General features: G+C 48.5%; 1 non-coding gene across 1 annotated transcript in view; it reads right to left on the reverse strand.

The window, feature by feature from the left end:
- The window catches only part of LOC144954466 (18S ribosomal RNA), a 1,824-nt gene extending 1,686 nt beyond the window's left edge, over positions 1–138 (reverse strand). Inside the window, exon 1 of the ribosomal RNA XR_013641202.1 lies at positions 1–138. This exon is cut by the window's left edge and continues 1,686 nt beyond it. This is a non-coding gene — a ribosomal RNA (18S ribosomal RNA).
- Between the last annotated feature and the right edge of the window lie 17,362 nt (positions 139–17,500).

Below are 17,500 nucleotides of genomic sequence, written 5' to 3' on the forward strand. Positions count from 1 at the left end.
GCAACGGTCGAGCGATCAAAGGAACCATAACTGATTTAATGAGCCATTCGCAGTTTCACTGTAACATCCGTTTGCACGCAGACATGCATGGCTTAATCTTTGAGACAAGCATATGCTACTGGCAGGATCAACCAGGTAGCTGGCGGCTTTCGACTCTCCACTCGCCAAAAGCACGCCATGGTGACCAGGCGCCCAGCCCAAAGGCTCGCCTGGCTCACACACAGCGTTTGCGGGCCCCAGCCTGCCCAAGTAGGGCAGGCAGGAGTCACTCTCCTGAGGCAAGCATGCACCCAGGCAGAGGAGAGTCCCCACACGCGTCCAAATTCGGACGGACAGGACCCCCACGCACACCATGTAAACACACCCTTTTGGCACGGACTTCACACAACACAAACCACCACAAGGAGGGGCCTCGCTTTGTCGTGTATGCTACCCCCGTTTGGCAACCTGACGGTGCTGAAAGCTCACAAAACACAGGGCTTCCCACAAGGCCAGCCACTTTGAGGCAGCTGTAAGCGCACCACACACACCCTACGTGGGGTGGGGAGGGAAGGAGCAGGGGTCGACCCCACATGCCTGCAAACCTCTAGAGCGGCCTTACAATGCTCGCTACTCTATGGACCGGCAACGGCAATTGAAACCAACCCTAAAATTCTTGCACAGTTGGCAGCCTTCCTTGGCACAAGACCAAACAGCGCAGCGAACCCGTGCAGCACCAACCCAAGGGGACAGCCTTCCCCACACACTCTGGAGGAGAAGAGGCTCCCTCGGGCTGAGTCACACAGCTCAAGATACTCGCTCATTCACGGAAAACTTGGGAAACAAAACCTGCTGACACACACCACTTATGCATCGCATGAAGATTGCCATTGTCCATACACTTGTGCAGGTGCGATGGAAATATTTTCTCGTTTTGGTGTATGCTATATTTTTACAGACAGCTACCGACAAACGGTAGAAATTAGCGGGGATAGGCCTCAGACATTACCCAAAGCTCCGGGAACGTGAGCGACGCAAGACGAATGGGCATTTTAAAGCAGATCTATGGCAGTTACTGACAGTGCCTGGCGTGGGTTACTTGTCTCCGTTGTCGAGAGGGGAAGACGACCCATGTATATGTAAAGGGCGATTTTTTTAGCAACCGTTAAGGCTGTTTTTCCCCTTCACTTGTATCGAGAGGGAAGCAAAGAACATGTATGGCGTGTACGTTTTTTTACGAATTTTCATTAGCAATCTAACGACATGAATTGCGAAGACGTTTTTTGAACAATTGTATTCCTTTCCCAAAACATCGAGTGCTAGTGTATAAAACCGCTAGAGAAAATAAATTGGCAGGCGAAACTTAAAAAGGAGAGACCCATGAACAGCATGGCCAGGCGGCTCACCTCGACGTTTTTCCCCCGAGCAAAGTCCGCCGAGACCCCCTGTATCCCACGGGGATGTACTGGCGTGCACTTAAAGGTTGATGCCGCTCTGTTACTTGGGAAACGAACCACAAGCCAAATCCAGCTAATTTGTGAATGACTTAGCTCTCCTGCTTTCTCGAGAACGTGCTTTTTTCGTCGGATGAAACTTCCACAGGCTTTTCCAGCAGATTTGCACCTGCACTCAAAAAAGTCAAAATTTTTACACATAGACCCCATCAAACGGGAGAAATTGGCCCGGATTGCTCTCATGTGCGTTACGGGGCATCGTTTCTCTCGCGCCGAATTCTCTCGAGCTGGGAAATCGCTCATTTTTGCGTCGCCAAATATCGTACGAACGCCGTGAAACTTCCACAGGCTTTTTCAGCAGATTTGCACGTGCACTCAAAAAAGTCAAAATTTTTACACATAGACCCCATCAAACGGGAGAAATTGGCCCGGATTGCTCTCATGTGCGTTACGGGGCATCGTTTCTCTCGCGCCGAATTCCATCGAGCTGGGAAATCGCTCATTTTTGCGTCGCCAAATATCGTACGAACGCCGTGAAACTTCCACAGGCTTTTTCAGCAGATTTGCACCTGCACTCAAAAAAGTCAAAATTTTTACACATAGACCCCATCAAACGGGAGAAATTGGCCCGGATTGCTCTCATGTGCGTTACGGGGCATCGTTTCTCTCGCGCCGAATTCTCTCGAGCTGGGAAATCGCTCATTTTTGCGTCGCCAAATATCGTACGAACGCCGTGAAACTTCCACAGGCTTTTTCAGCAGATTTGCACGTGCACTCAAAAAAGTCAAAATTTTTACACATAGACCCCATCAAACGGGAGAAATTGGCCCGGATTGCTCTCATGTGCGTTACGGGGCATCGTTTCTGTCGCGCCGAATTCCATCGAGCTGGGAAATCGCTCATTTTTGCGTCGCCAAATATCGTACGAACGCCGTGAAACTTCCACAGGCTTTTTCAGCAGATTTGCACGTGCACTCAAAAAAGTCAAAATTTGTACACATAGACCCCATCAAACGGGAGAAATTGGCCCGGATTGCTCTCATGTGCGTTACGGGGCATCGTTTCTCTCGCGCCGAATTCTCTCGAGCTGGGAAATCGCTCATTTTTGCGTCGCCAAATATCGTACGAACGCCGTGAAACTTCCACAGGCTTTTTCAGCAGATTTGCACGTGCACTCAAAAAAGTCAAAATTTTTACACATAGACCCCATCAAACGGGAGAAATTGGCCCGGATTGCTCTCATGTGCGTTACGGGGCATCGTTTCTGTCGCGCCGAATTCCATCGAGCTGGGAAATCGCTCATTTTTGCGTCGCCAAATATCGTACGAACGCCGTGAAACTTCCACAGGCTTTTCCAGCAGATTTGCACGTGCACTCAAAAAAGTCAAAATTTTTACACATAGACCCCATCAAACGGGAGAAATTGGCCGGGATTGCTCTCATGTGCGTTACGGGGCATCGTTTCTCTCGCGCCGAATTCCATCGAGCTGGGAAATCGCTCATTTTTGCGTCGCCAAATATCGTACGAACGCCGTGAAACTTCCACAGGCTTTTTCAGCAGATTTGCACGTGCACTCAAAAAAGTCAAAATTTGTACACATAGACCCCATCAAACGGGAGAAATTGGCCCGGATTGCTCTCATGTGCGTTACGGGGCATCGTTTCTCTCGCGCCGAATTCTCTCGAGCTGGGAAATCGCTCATTTTTGCGTCGCCAAATATCGTACGAACGCCGTGAAACTTCCACAGGCTTTTTCAGCAGATTTGCACGTGCACTCAAAAAAGTCAAAATTTTTACACATAGACCCCATCAAACGGGAGAAATTGGCCCGGATTGCTCTCATGTGCGTTACGGGGCATCGTTTCTGTCGCGCCGAATTCCATCGAGCTGGGAAATCGCTCATTTTTGCGTCGCCAAATATCGTACGAACGCCGTGAAACTTCCACAGGCTTTTCCAGCAGATTTGCACGTGCACTCAAAAAAGTCAAAATTTTTACACATAGACCCCATCAAACGGGAGAAATTGGCCGGGATTGCTCTCATGTGCGTTACGGGGCATCGTTTCTCTCGCTCCGAATTCCATCGAGCTGGGAAATCGCTCATTTTTGCGTCGCCAAATATCGTACGAACGCCGTGAAACTTCCACAGGCTTTTTCAGCAGATTTGCACGTGCACTCAAAAAAGTCAAAATTTTTACACATAGACCCCATCAAACGGGAGAAATTGGCCGGGATTGCTCTCATGTGCGTTACGGGGCATCGTTTCTCTCGCGCCGAATTCCATCGAGCTGGGAAATCGCTCATTTTTGCGTCGCCAAATATCGTACGAACGCCGTGAAACTTCCACAGGCTTTTCCAGCAGATTGGCACGTGCACTCAAAAAAGTCAAAATTTGTACACATAGACCCCATCAAACGGGAGAAATTGGCCGGGATTGCTCTCATGTGCGTTACGGGGCATCGTTTCTCTCGCTCCGAATTCCATCGAGCTGGGAAATCGCTCATTTTTGCGTCGCCAAATATCGTACGAACGCCGTGAAACTTCCACAGGCTTTTCCAGCAGATTTGCACCTGCACTCAAAAAAGTCAAAATTTTTACACATAGACCCCATCAAACGGGAGAAATTGGCCCGGATTGCTCTCATGTGCGTTACGGGGCATCGTTTCTCTCGCGCCGAATTCTCTCGAGCTGGGAAATCGCTCATTTTTGCGTCGCCAAATATCGTACGAACGCCGTGAAACTTCCACAGGCTTTTTCAGCAGATTTGCACCTGCACTCAAAAAAGTCAAAATTTTTACACATAGACCCCATCAAACGGGAGAAATTGGCCCGGATTGCTCTCATGTGCGTTACGGGGCATCGTTTCTCTCGCGCCGAATTCCATCGAGCTGGGAAATCGCTCATTTTTGCGTCGCCAAATATCGTACGAACGCCGTGAAACTTCCACAGGCTTTTTCAGCAGATTTGCACGTGCACTCAAAAAAGTCAAAATTTGTACACATAGACCCCATCAAACGGGAGAAATTGGCCCGGATTGCTCTCATGTGCGTTACGGGGCATCGTTTCTCTCGCGCCGAATTCTCTCGAGCTGGGAAATCGCTCATTTTTGCGTCGCCAAATATCGTACGAACGCCGTGAAACTTCCACAGGCTTTTTCAGCAGATTTGCACCTGCACTCAAAAAAGTCAAAATTTTTACACATAGACCCCATCAAACGGGAGAAATTGGCCCGGATTGCTCTCATGTGCGTTACGGGGCATCGTTTCTGTCGCGCCGAATTCCATCGAGCTGGGAAATCGCTCATTTTTGCGTCGCCAAATATCGTACGAACGCCGTGAAACTTCCACAGGCTTTTCCAGCAGATTTGCACGTGCACTCAAAAAAGTCAAAATTTTTACACATAGACCCCATCAAACGGGAGAAATTGGCCCGGATTGCTCTCATGTGCGTTACGGGGCATCGTTTCTCTCGCGCCGAATTCTCTCGAGCTGGGAAATCGCTCATTTTTGCGTCGCCAAATATCGTACGAACGCCGTGAAACTTCCACAGGCTTTTTCAGCAGATTTGCACGTGCACTCAAAAAAGTCAAAATTTTTACACATAGACCCCATCAAACGGGAGAAATTGGCCGGGATTGCTCTCATGTGCGTTACGGGGCATCGTTTCTCTCGCTCCGAATTCCATCGAGCTGGGAAATCGCTCATTTTTGCGTCGCCAAATATCGTACGAACGCCGTGAAACTTCCACAGGCTTTTTCAGCAGATTTGCACGTGCACTCAAAAAAGTCAAAATTTTTACACATAGACCCCATCAAACGGGAGAAATTGGCCGGGATTGCTCTCATGTGCGTTACGGGGCATCGTTTCTCTCGCGCCGAATTCCATCGAGCTGGGAAATCGCTCATTTTTGCGTCGCCAAATATCGTACGAACGCCGTGAAACTTCCACAGGCTTTTCCAGCAGATTGGCACGTGCACTCAAAAAAGTCAAAATTTGTACACATAGACCCCATCAAACGGGAGAAATTGGCCGGGATTGCTCTCATGTGCGTTACGGGGCATCGTTTCTCTCGCTCCGAATTCCATCGAGCTGGGAAATCGCTCATTTTTGCGTCGCCAAATATCGTACGAACGCCGTGAAACTTCCACAGGCTTTTCCAGCAGATTTGCACCTGCACTCAAAAAAGTCAAAATTTTTACACATAGACCCCATCAAACGGGAGAAATTGGCCCGGATTGCTCTCATGTGCGTTACGGGGCATCGTTTCTCTCGCGCCGAATTCTCTCGAGCTGGGAAATCGCTCATTTTTGCGTCGCCAAATATCGTACGAACGCCGTGAAACTTCCACAGGCTTTTTCAGCAGATTTGCACCTGCACTCAAAAAAGTCAAAATTTTTACACATAGACCCCATCAAACGGGAGAAATTGGCCCGGATTGCTCTCATGTGCGTTACGGGGCATCGTTTCTCTCGCGCCGAATTCCATCGAGCTGGGAAATCGCTCATTTTTGCGTCGCCAAATATCGTACGAACGCCGTGAAACTTCCACAGGCTTTTTCAGCAGATTTGCACGTGCACTCAAAAAAGTCAAAATTTTTACACATAGACCCCATCAAACGGGAGAAATTGGCCCGGATTGCTCTTATGTGCGTTACGGGGCATCGTTTCTCTCGCGCCGAATTCTCTCGAGCTGGGAAATCGCTCATTTTTGCGTCGCCAAATATCGTACGAACGCCGTGAAACTTCCACAGGCTTTTTCAGCAGATTTGCACGTGCACTCAAAAAAGTCAACATTTGTACACATAGACCCCATCAAACGGGAGAAATTGGCCGGGATTGCTCTCATGTGCGTTACGGGGCATCGTTTCTCTCGCTCCGAATTCCATCGAGCTGGGAAATCGCTCATTTTTGCGTCGCCAAATATCGTACGAACGCCGTGAAACTTCCACAGGCTTTTTCAGCAGATTTGCACGTGCACTCAAAAAAGTCAAAATTTTTACACATAGACCCCATCAAACGGGAGAAATTGGCCGGGATTGCTCTCATGTGCGTTACGGGGCATCGTTTCTCTCGCGCCGAATTCCATCGAGCTGGGAAATCGCTCATTTTTGCGTCGCCAAATATCGTACGAACGCCGTGAAACTTCCACAGGCTTTTCCAGCAGATTTGCACGTGCACTCAAAAAAGTCAAAATTTTTACACATAGACCCCATCAAACGGGAGAAATTGGCCCGGATTGCTCTCATGTGCGTTACGGGGCATCGTTTCTCTCGCGCCGAATTCTCTCGAGCTGGGAAATCGCTCATTTTTGCGTCGCCAAATATCGTACGAACGCCGTGAAACTTCCACAGGCTTTTTCAGCAGATTTGCACCTGCACTCCAAAAAGTCAAAATTTTTACACATAGACCCCATCAAACGGGAGAAATTGGCCCGGATTGCTCTCATGTGCGTTACGGGGCATCGTTTCTCTCGCTCCGAATTCCATCGAGCTTGGAAATCGCTCATTTTTGCGTCGCCAAATATCGTACGAACGCCGTGAAACTTCCACAGGCTTTTCCAGCAGATTTGCACCTGCACTCAAAAAAGTCAAAATTTTTACACATAGACCCCATCAAACGGGAGAAATTGGCCCGGATTGCTCTCATGTGCGTTACGGGGCATCGTTTCTGTCGCGCCGAATTCCATCGAGCTGGGAAATCGCTCATTTTTGCGTCGCCAAATATCGTACGAACGCCGTGAAACTTCCACAGGCTTTTCCAGCAGATTGGCACGTGCACTCAAAAAAGTCAAAATTTGTACACATAGACCCCATCAAACGGGAGAAATTGGCCGGGATTGCTCTCATGTGCGTTACGGGGCATCGTTTCTCTCGCTCCGAATTCCATCGAGCTGGGAAATCGCTCATTTTTGCGTCGCCAAATATCGTACGAACGCCGTGAAACTTCCACAGGCTTTTTCAGCAGATTTGCACGTGCACTCAAAAAAGTCAAAATTTGTACACATAGACCCCATCAAACGGGAGAAATTGGCCCGGATTGCTCTCATGTGCGTTACGGGGCATCGTTTCTCTCGCGCCGAATTCCATCGAGCTGGGAAATCGCTCATTTTTGCGTCGCCAAATATCGTACGAACGCCGTGAAACTTCCACAGGCTTTTCCAGCAGATTTGCACCTGCACTCAAAAAAGTCAAAATTTTTACACATAGACCCCATCAAACGGGAGAAATTGGCCCGGATTGCTCTCATGTGCGTTACGGGGCATCGTTTCTCTCGCGCCGAATTCTCTCGAGCTGGGAAATCGCTCATTTTTGCGTCGCCAAATATCGTACGAACGCCGTGAAACTTCCACAGGCTTTTTCAGCAGATTTGCACCTGCACTCAAAAAAGTCAAAATTTTTACACATAGACCCCATCAAACGGGAGAAATTGGCCCGGATTGCTCTCATGTGCGTTACGGGGCATCGTTTCTCTCGCGCCGAATTCCATCGAGCTGGGAAATCGCTCATTTTTGCGTCGCCAAATATCGTACGAACGCCGTGAAACTTCCACAGGCTTTTTCAGCAGATTTGCACGTGCACTCAAAAAAGTCAAAATTTTTACACATAGACCCCATCAAACGGGAGAAATTGGCCCGGATTGCTCTCATGTGCGTTACGGGGCATCGTTTCTCTCGCGCCGAATTCTCTCGAGCTGGGAAATCGCTCATTTTTGCGTCGCCAAATATCGTACGAACGCCGTGAAACTTCCACAGGCTTTTTCAGCAGATTTGCACGTGCACTCAAAAAAGTCAAAATTTGTACACATAGACCCCATCAAACGGGAGAAATTGGCCGGGATTGCTCTCATGTGCGTTACGGGGCATCGTTTCTCTCGCTCCGAATTCCATCGAGCTGGGAAATCGCTCATTTTTGCGTCGCCAAATATCGTACGAACGCCGTGAAACTTCCACAGGCTTTTTCAGCAGATTTGCACGTGCACTCAAAAAAGTCAAAATTTTTACACATAGACCCCATCAAACGGGAGAAATTGGCCGGGATTGCTCTCATGTGCGTTACGGGGCATCGTTTCTCTCGCGCCGAATTCCATCGAGCTGGGAAATCGCTCATTTTTGCGTCGCCAAATATCGTACGAACGCCGTGAAACTTCCACAGGCTTTTCCAGCAGATTTGCACCTGCACTCAAAAAAGTCAAAATTTTTACACATAGACCCCATCAAACGGGAGAAATTGGCCCGGATTGCTCTCATGTGCGTTACGGGGCATCGTTTCTCTCGCGCCGAATTCTCTCGAGCTGGGAAATCGCTCATTTTTGCGTCGCCAAATATCGTACGAACGCCGTGAAACTTCCACAGGCTTTTTCAGCAGATTTGCACGTGCACTCAAAAAAGTCAAAATTTTTACACATAGACCCCATCAAACGGGAGAAATTGGCCCGGATTGCTCTCATGTGCGTTACGGGGCATCGTTTCTCTCGCGCCGAATTCCATCGAGCTGGGAAATCGCTCATTTTTGCGTCGCCAAATATCGTACGAACGCCGTGAAACTTCCACAGGCTTTTTCAGCAGATTTGCACCTGCACTCAAAAAAGTCAAAATTTTTACACATAGACCCCATCAAACGGGAGAAATTGGCCCGGATTGCTCTCATGTGCGTTACGGGGCATCGTTTCTCTCGCGCCGAATTCTCTCGAGCTGGGAAATCGCTCATTTTTGCGTCGCCAAATATCGTACGAACGCCGTGAAACTTCCACAGGCTTTTTCAGCAGATTTGCACGTGCACTCAAAAAAGTCAAAATTTTTACACATAGACCCCATCAAACGGGAGAAATTGGCCCGGATTGCTCTCATGTGCGTTACGGGGCATCGTTTCTGTCGCGCCGAATTCCATCGAGCTGGGAAATCGCTCATTTTTGCGTCGCCAAATATCGTACGAACGCCGTGAAACTTCCACAGGCTTTTTCAGCAGATTTGCACGTGCACTCAAAAAAGTCAAAATTTGTACACATAGACCCCATCAAACGGGAGAAATTGGCCCGGATTGCTCTCATGTGCGTTACGGGGCATCGTTTCTCTCGCGCCGAATTCTCTCGAGCTGGGAAATCGCTCATTTTTGCGTCGCCAAATATCGTACGAACGCCGTGAAACTTCCACAGGCTTTTTCAGCAGATTTGCACGTGCACTCAAAAAAGTCAAAATTTTTACACATAGACCCCATCAAACGGGAGAAATTGGCCCGGATTGCTCTCATGTGCGTTACGGGGCATCGTTTCTGTCGCGCCGAATTCCATCGAGCTGGGAAATCGCTCATTTTTGCGTCGCCAAATATCGTACGAACGCCGTGAAACTTCCACAGGCTTTTCCAGCAGATTTGCACGTGCACTCAAAAAAGTCAAAATTTTTACACATAGACCCCATCAAACGGGAGAAATTGGCCGGGATTGCTCTCATGTGCGTTACGGGGCATCGTTTCTCTCGCGCCGAATTCCATCGAGCTGGGAAATCGCTCATTTTTGCGTCGCCAAATATCGTACGAACGCCGTGAAACTTCCACAGGCTTTTTCAGCAGATTTGCACGTGCACTCAAAAAAGTCAAAATTTTTACACATAGACCCCATCAAACGGGAGAAATTGGACCGGATTGCTCTCATGTGCGTTACGGGGCATCGTTTCTCTCGCGCCGAATTCTCTCGAGCTGGGAAATCGCTCATTTTTGCGTCGCCAAATATCGTACGAACGCCGTGAAACTTCCACAGGCTTTTTCAGCAGATTTGCACGTGCACTCAAAAAAGTCAAAATTTTTACACATAGACCCCATCAAACGGGAGAAATTGGCCCGGATTGCTCTCATGTGCGTTACGGGGCATCGTTTCTGTCGCGCCGAATTCCATCGAGCTGGGAAATCGCTCATTTTTGCGTCGCCAAATATCGTACGAACGCCGTGAAACTTCCACAGGCTTTTCCAGCAGATTTGCACGTGCACTCAAAAAAGTCAAAATTTTTACACATAGACCCCATCAAACGGGAGAAATTGGCCGGGATTGCTCTCATGTGCGTTACGGGGCATCGTTTCTCTCGCTCCGAATTCCATCGAGCTGGGAAATCGCTCATTTTTGCGTCGCCAAATATCGTACGAACGCCGTGAAACTTCCACAGGCTTTTTCAGCAGATTTGCACGTGCACTCAAAAAAGTCAAAATTTTTACACATAGACCCCATCAAACGGGAGAAATTGGCCGGGATTGCTCTCATGTGCGTTACGGGGCATCGTTTCTCTCGCGCCGAATTCCATCGAGCTGGGAAATCGCTCATTTTTGCGTCGCCAAATATCGTACGAACGCCGTGAAACTTCCACAGGCTTTTCCAGCAGATTGGCACGTGCACTCAAAAAAGTCAAAATTTGTACACATAGACCCCATCAAACGGGAGAAATTGGCCGGGATTGCTCTCATGTGCGTTACGGGGCATCGTTTCTCTCGCTCCGAATTCCATCGAGCTGGGAAATCGCTCATTTTTGCGTCGCCAAATATCGTACGAACGCCGTGAAACTTCCACAGGCTTTTCCAGCAGATTTGCACCTGCACTCAAAAAAGTCAAAATTTTTACACATAGACCCCATCAAACGGGAGAAATTGGCCCGGATTGCTCTCATGTGCGTTACGGGGCATCGTTTCTCTCGCGCCGAATTCTCTCGAGCTGGGAAATCGCTCATTTTTGCGTCGCCAAATATCGTACGAACGCCGTGAAACTTCCACAGGCTTTTTCAGCAGATTTGCACCTGCACTCAAAAAAGTCAAAATTTTTACACATAGACCCCATCAAACGGGAGAAATTGGCCCGGATTGCTCTCATGTGCGTTACGGGGCATCGTTTCTCTCGCGCCGAATTCCATCGAGCTGGGAAATCGCTCATTTTTGCGTCGCCAAATATCGTACGAACGCCGTGAAACTTCCACAGGCTTTTTCAGCAGATTTGCACGTGCACTCAAAAAAGTCAAAATTTGTACACATAGACCCCATCAAACGGGAGAAATTGGCCCGGATTGCTCTCATGTGCGTTACGGGGCATCGTTTCTCTCGCGCCGAATTCTCTCGAGCTGGGAAATCGCTCATTTTTGCGTCGCCAAATATCGTACGAACGCCGTGAAACTTCCACAGGCTTTTTCAGCAGATTTGCACCTGCACTCAAAAAAGTCAAAATTTTTACACATAGACCCCATCAAACGGGAGAAATTGGCCCGGATTGCTCTCATGTGCGTTACGGGGCATCGTTTCTGTCGCGCCGAATTCCATCGAGCTGGGAAATCGCTCATTTTTGCGTCGCCAAATATCGTACGAACGCCGTGAAACTTCCACAGGCTTTTCCAGCAGATTTGCACGTGCACTCAAAAAAGTCAAAATTTTTACACATAGACCCCATCAAACGGGAGAAATTGGCCCGGATTGCTCTCATGTGCGTTACGGGGCATCGTTTCTCTCGCGCCGAATTCTCTCGAGCTGGGAAATCGCTCATTTTTGCGTCGCCAAATATCGTACGAACGCCGTGAAACTTCCACAGGCTTTTTCAGCAGATTTGCACGTGCACTCAAAAAAGTCAAAATTTTTACACATAGACCCCATCAAACGGGAGAAATTGGCCGGGATTGCTCTCATGTGCGTTACGGGGCATCGTTTCTCTCGCTCCGAATTCCATCGAGCTGGGAAATCGCTCATTTTTGCGTCGCCAAATATCGTACGAACGCCGTGAAACTTCCACAGGCTTTTTCAGCAGATTTGCACGTGCACTCAAAAAAGTCAAAATTTTTACACATAGACCCCATCAAACGGGAGAAATTGGCCGGGATTGCTCTCATGTGCGTTACGGGGCATCGTTTCTCTCGCGCCGAATTCCATCGAGCTGGGAAATCGCTCATTTTTGCGTCGCCAAATATCGTACGAACGCCGTGAAACTTCCACAGGCTTTTCCAGCAGATTGGCACGTGCACTCAAAAAAGTCAAAATTTGTACACATAGACCCCATCAAACGGGAGAAATTGGCCGGGATTGCTCTCATGTGCGTTACGGGGCATCGTTTCTCTCGCTCCGAATTCCATCGAGCTGGGAAATCGCTCATTTTTGCGTCGCCAAATATCGTACGAACGCCGTGAAACTTCCACAGGCTTTTCCAGCAGATTTGCACCTGCACTCAAAAAAGTCAAAATTTTTACACATAGACCCCATCAAACGGGAGAAATTGGCCCGGATTGCTCTCATGTGCGTTACGGGGCATCGTTTCTCTCGCGCCGAATTCTCTCGAGCTGGGAAATCGCTCATTTTTGCGTCGCCAAATATCGTACGAACGCCGTGAAACTTCCACAGGCTTTTTCAGCAGATTTGCACCTGCACTCAAAAAAGTCAAAATTTTTACACATAGACCCCATCAAACGGGAGAAATTGGCCCGGATTGCTCTCATGTGCGTTACGGGGCATCGTTTCTCTCGCGCCGAATTCCATCGAGCTGGGAAATCGCTCATTTTTGCGTCGCCAAATATCGTACGAACGCCGTGAAACTTCCACAGGCTTTTTCAGCAGATTTGCACGTGCACTCAAAAAAGTCAAAATTTTTACACATAGACCCCATCAAACGGGAGAAATTGGCCCGGATTGCTCTCATGTGCGTTACGGGGCATCGTTTCTCTCGCGCCGAATTCTCTCGAGCTGGGAAATCGCTCATTTTTGCGTCGCCAAATATCGTACGAACGCCGTGAAACTTCCACAGGCTTTTTCAGCAGATTTGCACGTGCACTCAAAAAAGTCAAAATTTGTACACATAGACCCCATCAAACGGGAGAAATTGGCCGGGATTGCTCTCATGTGCGTTACGGGGCATCGTTTCTCTCGCTCCGAATTCCATCGAGCTGGGAAATCGCTCATTTTTGCGTCGCCAAATATCGTACGAACGCCGTGAAACTTCCACAGGCTTTTTCAGCAGATTTGCACGTGCACTCAAAAAAGTCAAAATTTTTACACATAGACCCCATCAAACGGGAGAAATTGGCCGGGATTGCTCTCATGTGCGTTACGGGGCATCGTTTCTCTCGCGCCGAATTCCATCGAGCTGGGAAATCGCTCATTTTTGCGTCGCCAAATATCGTACGAACGCCGTGAAACTTCCACAGGCTTTTCCAGCAGATTTGCACGTGCACTCAAAAAAGTCAAAATTTTTACACATAGACCCCATCAAACGGGAGAAATTGGCCCGGATTGCTCTCATGTGCGTTACGGGGCATCGTTTCTCTCGCGCCGAATTCTCTCGAGCTGGGAAATCGCTCATTTTTGCGTCGCCAAATATCGTACGAACGCCGTGAAACTTCCACAGGCTTTTTCAGCAGATTTGCACCTGCACTCCAAAAAGTCAAAATTTTTACACATAGACCCCATCAAACGGGAGAAATTGGCCCGGATTGCTCTCATGTGCGTTACGGGGCATCGTTTCTCTCGCTCCGAATTCCATCGAGCTTGGAAATCGCTCATTTTTGCGTCGCCAAATATCGTACGAACGCCGTGAAACTTCCACAGGCTTTTCCAGCAGATTTGCACCTGCACTCAAAAAAGTCAAAATTTTTACACATAGACCCCATCAAACGGGAGAAATTGGCCCGGATTGCTCTCATGTGCGTTACGGGGCATCGTTTCTGTCGCGCCGAATTCCATCGAGCTGGGAAATCGCTCATTTTTGCGTCGCCAAATATCGTACGAACGCCGTGAAACTTCCACAGGCTTTTCCAGCAGATTGGCACGTGCACTCAAAAAAGTCAAAATTTGTACACATAGACCCCATCAAACGGGAGAAATTGGCCGGGATTGCTCTCATGTGCGTTACGGGGCATCGTTTCTCTCGCTCCGAATTCCATCGAGCTGGGAAATCGCTCATTTTTGCGTCGCCAAATATCGTACGAACGCCGTGAAACTTCCACAGGCTTTTTCAGCAGATTTGCACGTGCACTCAAAAAAGTCAAAATTTGTACACATAGACCCCATCAAACGGGAGAAATTGGCCCGGATTGCTCTCATGTGCGTTACGGGGCATCGTTTCTCTCGCGCCGAATTCCATCGAGCTGGGAAATCGCTCATTTTTGCGTCGCCAAATATCGTACGAACGCCGTGAAACTTCCACAGGCTTTTCCAGCAGATTTGCACCTGCACTCAAAAAAGTCAAAATTTTTACACATAGACCCCATCAAACGGGAGAAATTGGCCCGGATTGCTCTCATGTGCGTTACGGGGCATCGTTTCTCTCGCGCCGAATTCTCTCGAGCTGGGAAATCGCTCATTTTTGCGTCGCCAAATATCGTACGAACGCCGTGAAACTTCCACAGGCTTTTTCAGCAGATTTGCACCTGCACTCAAAAAAGTCAAAATTTTTACACATAGACCCCATCAAACGGGAGAAATTGGCCCGGATTGCTCTCATGTGCGTTACGGGGCATCGTTTCTCTCGCGCCGAATTCCATCGAGCTGGGAAATCGCTCATTTTTGCGTCGCCAAATATCGTACGAACGCCGTGAAACTTCCACAGGCTTTTTCAGCAGATTTGCACGTGCACTCAAAAAAGTCAAAATTTTTACACATAGACCCCATCAAACGGGAGAAATTGGCCCGGATTGCTCTCATGTGCGTTACGGGGCATCGTTTCTCTCGCGCCGAATTCTCTCGAGCTGGGAAATCGCTCATTTTTGCGTCGCCAAATATCGTACGAACGCCGTGAAACTTCCACAGGCTTTTTCAGCAGATTTGCACGTGCACTCAAAAAAGTCAAAATTTGTACACATAGACCCCATCAAACGGGAGAAATTGGCCGGGATTGCTCTCATGTGCGTTACGGGGCATCGTTTCTCTCGCTCCGAATTCCATCGAGCTGGGAAATCGCTCATTTTTGCGTCGCCAAATATCGTACGAACGCCGTGAAACTTCCACAGGCTTTTTCAGCAGATTTGCACGTGCACTCAAAAAAGTCAAAATTTTTACACATAGACCCCATCAAACGGGAGAAATTGGCCGGGATTGCTCTCATGTGCGTTACGGGGCATCGTTTCTCTCGCGCCGAATTCCATCGAGCTGGGAAATCGCTCATTTTTGCGTCGCCAAATATCGTACGAACGCCGTGAAACTTCCACAGGCTTTTCCAGCAGATTTGCACCTGCACTCAAAAAAGTCAAAATTTTTACACATAGACCCCATCAAACGGGAGAAATTGGCCCGGATTGCTCTCATGTGCGTTACGGGGCATCGTTTCTCTCGCTCCGAATTCCATCGAGCTTGGAAATCGCTCATTTTTGCGTCGCCAAATATCGTACGAACGCCGTGAAACTTCCACAGGCTTTTCCAGCAGATTTGCACCTGCACTCAAAAAAGTCAAAATTTTTACACATAGACCCCATCAAACGGGAGAAATTGGCCCGGATTGCTCTCATGTGCGTTACGGGGCATCGTTTCTCTCGCGCCGAATTCTCTCGAGCTGGGAAATCGCTCATTTTTGCGTCGCCAAATATCGTACGAACGCCGTGAAACTTCCACAGGCTTTTTCAGCAGATTTGCACCTGCACTCAAAAAAGTCAAAATTTGTACACATAGACCCCATCAAACGGGAGAAATTGGCCGGGATTGCTCTCATGTGCGTTACGGGGCATCGTTTCTCTCGCTCCGAATTCCATCGAGCTGGGAAATCGCTCATTTTTGCGTCGCCAAATATCGTACGAACGCCGTGAAACTTCCACAGGCTTTTTCAGCAGATTTGCACGTGCACTCAAAAAAGTCAAAATTTGTACACATAGACCCCATCAAACGGGAGAAATTGGCCGGGATTGCTCTCATGTGCGTTACGGGGCATCGTTTCTCTCGCGCCGAATTCCATCGAGCTGGGAAATCGCTCATTTTTGCGTCGCCAAATATCGTACGAACGCCGTGAAACTTCCACAGGCTTTTCCAGCAGATTTGCACGTGCACTCAAAAAAGTCAAAATTTTTACACATAGACCCCATCAAACGGGAGAAATTGGCCCGGATTGCTCTCATGTGCGTTACGGGGCATCGTTTCTCTCGCGCCGAATTCTCTCGAGCTGGGAAATCGCTCATTTTTGCGTCGCCAAATATCGTACGAACGCCGTGAAACTTCCACAGGCTTTTTCAGCAGATTTGCACCTGCACTCAAAAAAGTCAAAATTTTTACACATAGACCCCATCAAACGGGAGAAATTGGCCCGGATTGCTCTCATGTGCGTTACGGGGCATCGTTTCTCTCGCTCCGAATTCCATCGAGCTTGGAAATCGCTCATTTTTGCGTCGCCAAATATCGTACGAACGCCGTGAAACTTCCACAGGCTTTTCCAGCAGATTTGCACCTGCACTCAAAAAAGTCAAAATTTTTACACATAGACCCCATCAAACGGGAGAAATTGGCCCGGATTGCTCTCATGTGCGTTACGGGGCATCGTTTCTGTCGCGCCGAATTCCATCGAGCTGGGAAATCGCTCATTTTTGCGTCGCCAAATATCGTACGAACGCCGTGAAACTTCCACAGGCTTTTCCAGCAGATTGGCACGTGCACTCAAAAAAGTCAAAATTTGTACACATAGACCCCATCAAACGGGAGAAATTGGCCGGGATTGCTCTCATGTGCGTTACGGGGCATCGTTTCTCTCGCTCCGAATTCCATCGAGCTGGGAAATCGCTCATTTTTGCGTCGCCAAATATCGTACGAACGCCGTGAAACTTCCACAGGCTTTTTCAGCAGATTTGCACGTGCACTCAAAAAAGTCAAAATTTGTACACATAGACCCCATCAAACGGGAGAAATTGGCCGGGATTGCTCTCATGTGCGTTACGGGGCATCGTTTCTCTCGCGCCGAATTCCATCGAGCTGGGAAATCGCTCATTTTTGCGTCGCCAAATATCGTACGAACGCCGTGAAACTTCCACAGGCTTTTTCAGCAGATTTGCACGTGCACTCAAAAAAGTCAAAATTTTTACACATAGACCCCATCAAACGGGAGAAATTGGCCCGGATTGCTCTCATGTGCGTTACGGGGCATCGTTTCTC

The sequence above is a fragment of the Lampetra fluviatilis genome, unplaced genomic scaffold, assembly GCF_964198595.1.
Source record: "Lampetra fluviatilis unplaced genomic scaffold, kcLamFluv1.1 SCAFFOLD_254, whole genome shotgun sequence".
NCBI lineage: Eukaryota > Metazoa > Chordata > Hyperoartia > Petromyzontiformes > Petromyzontidae > Lampetra > Lampetra fluviatilis.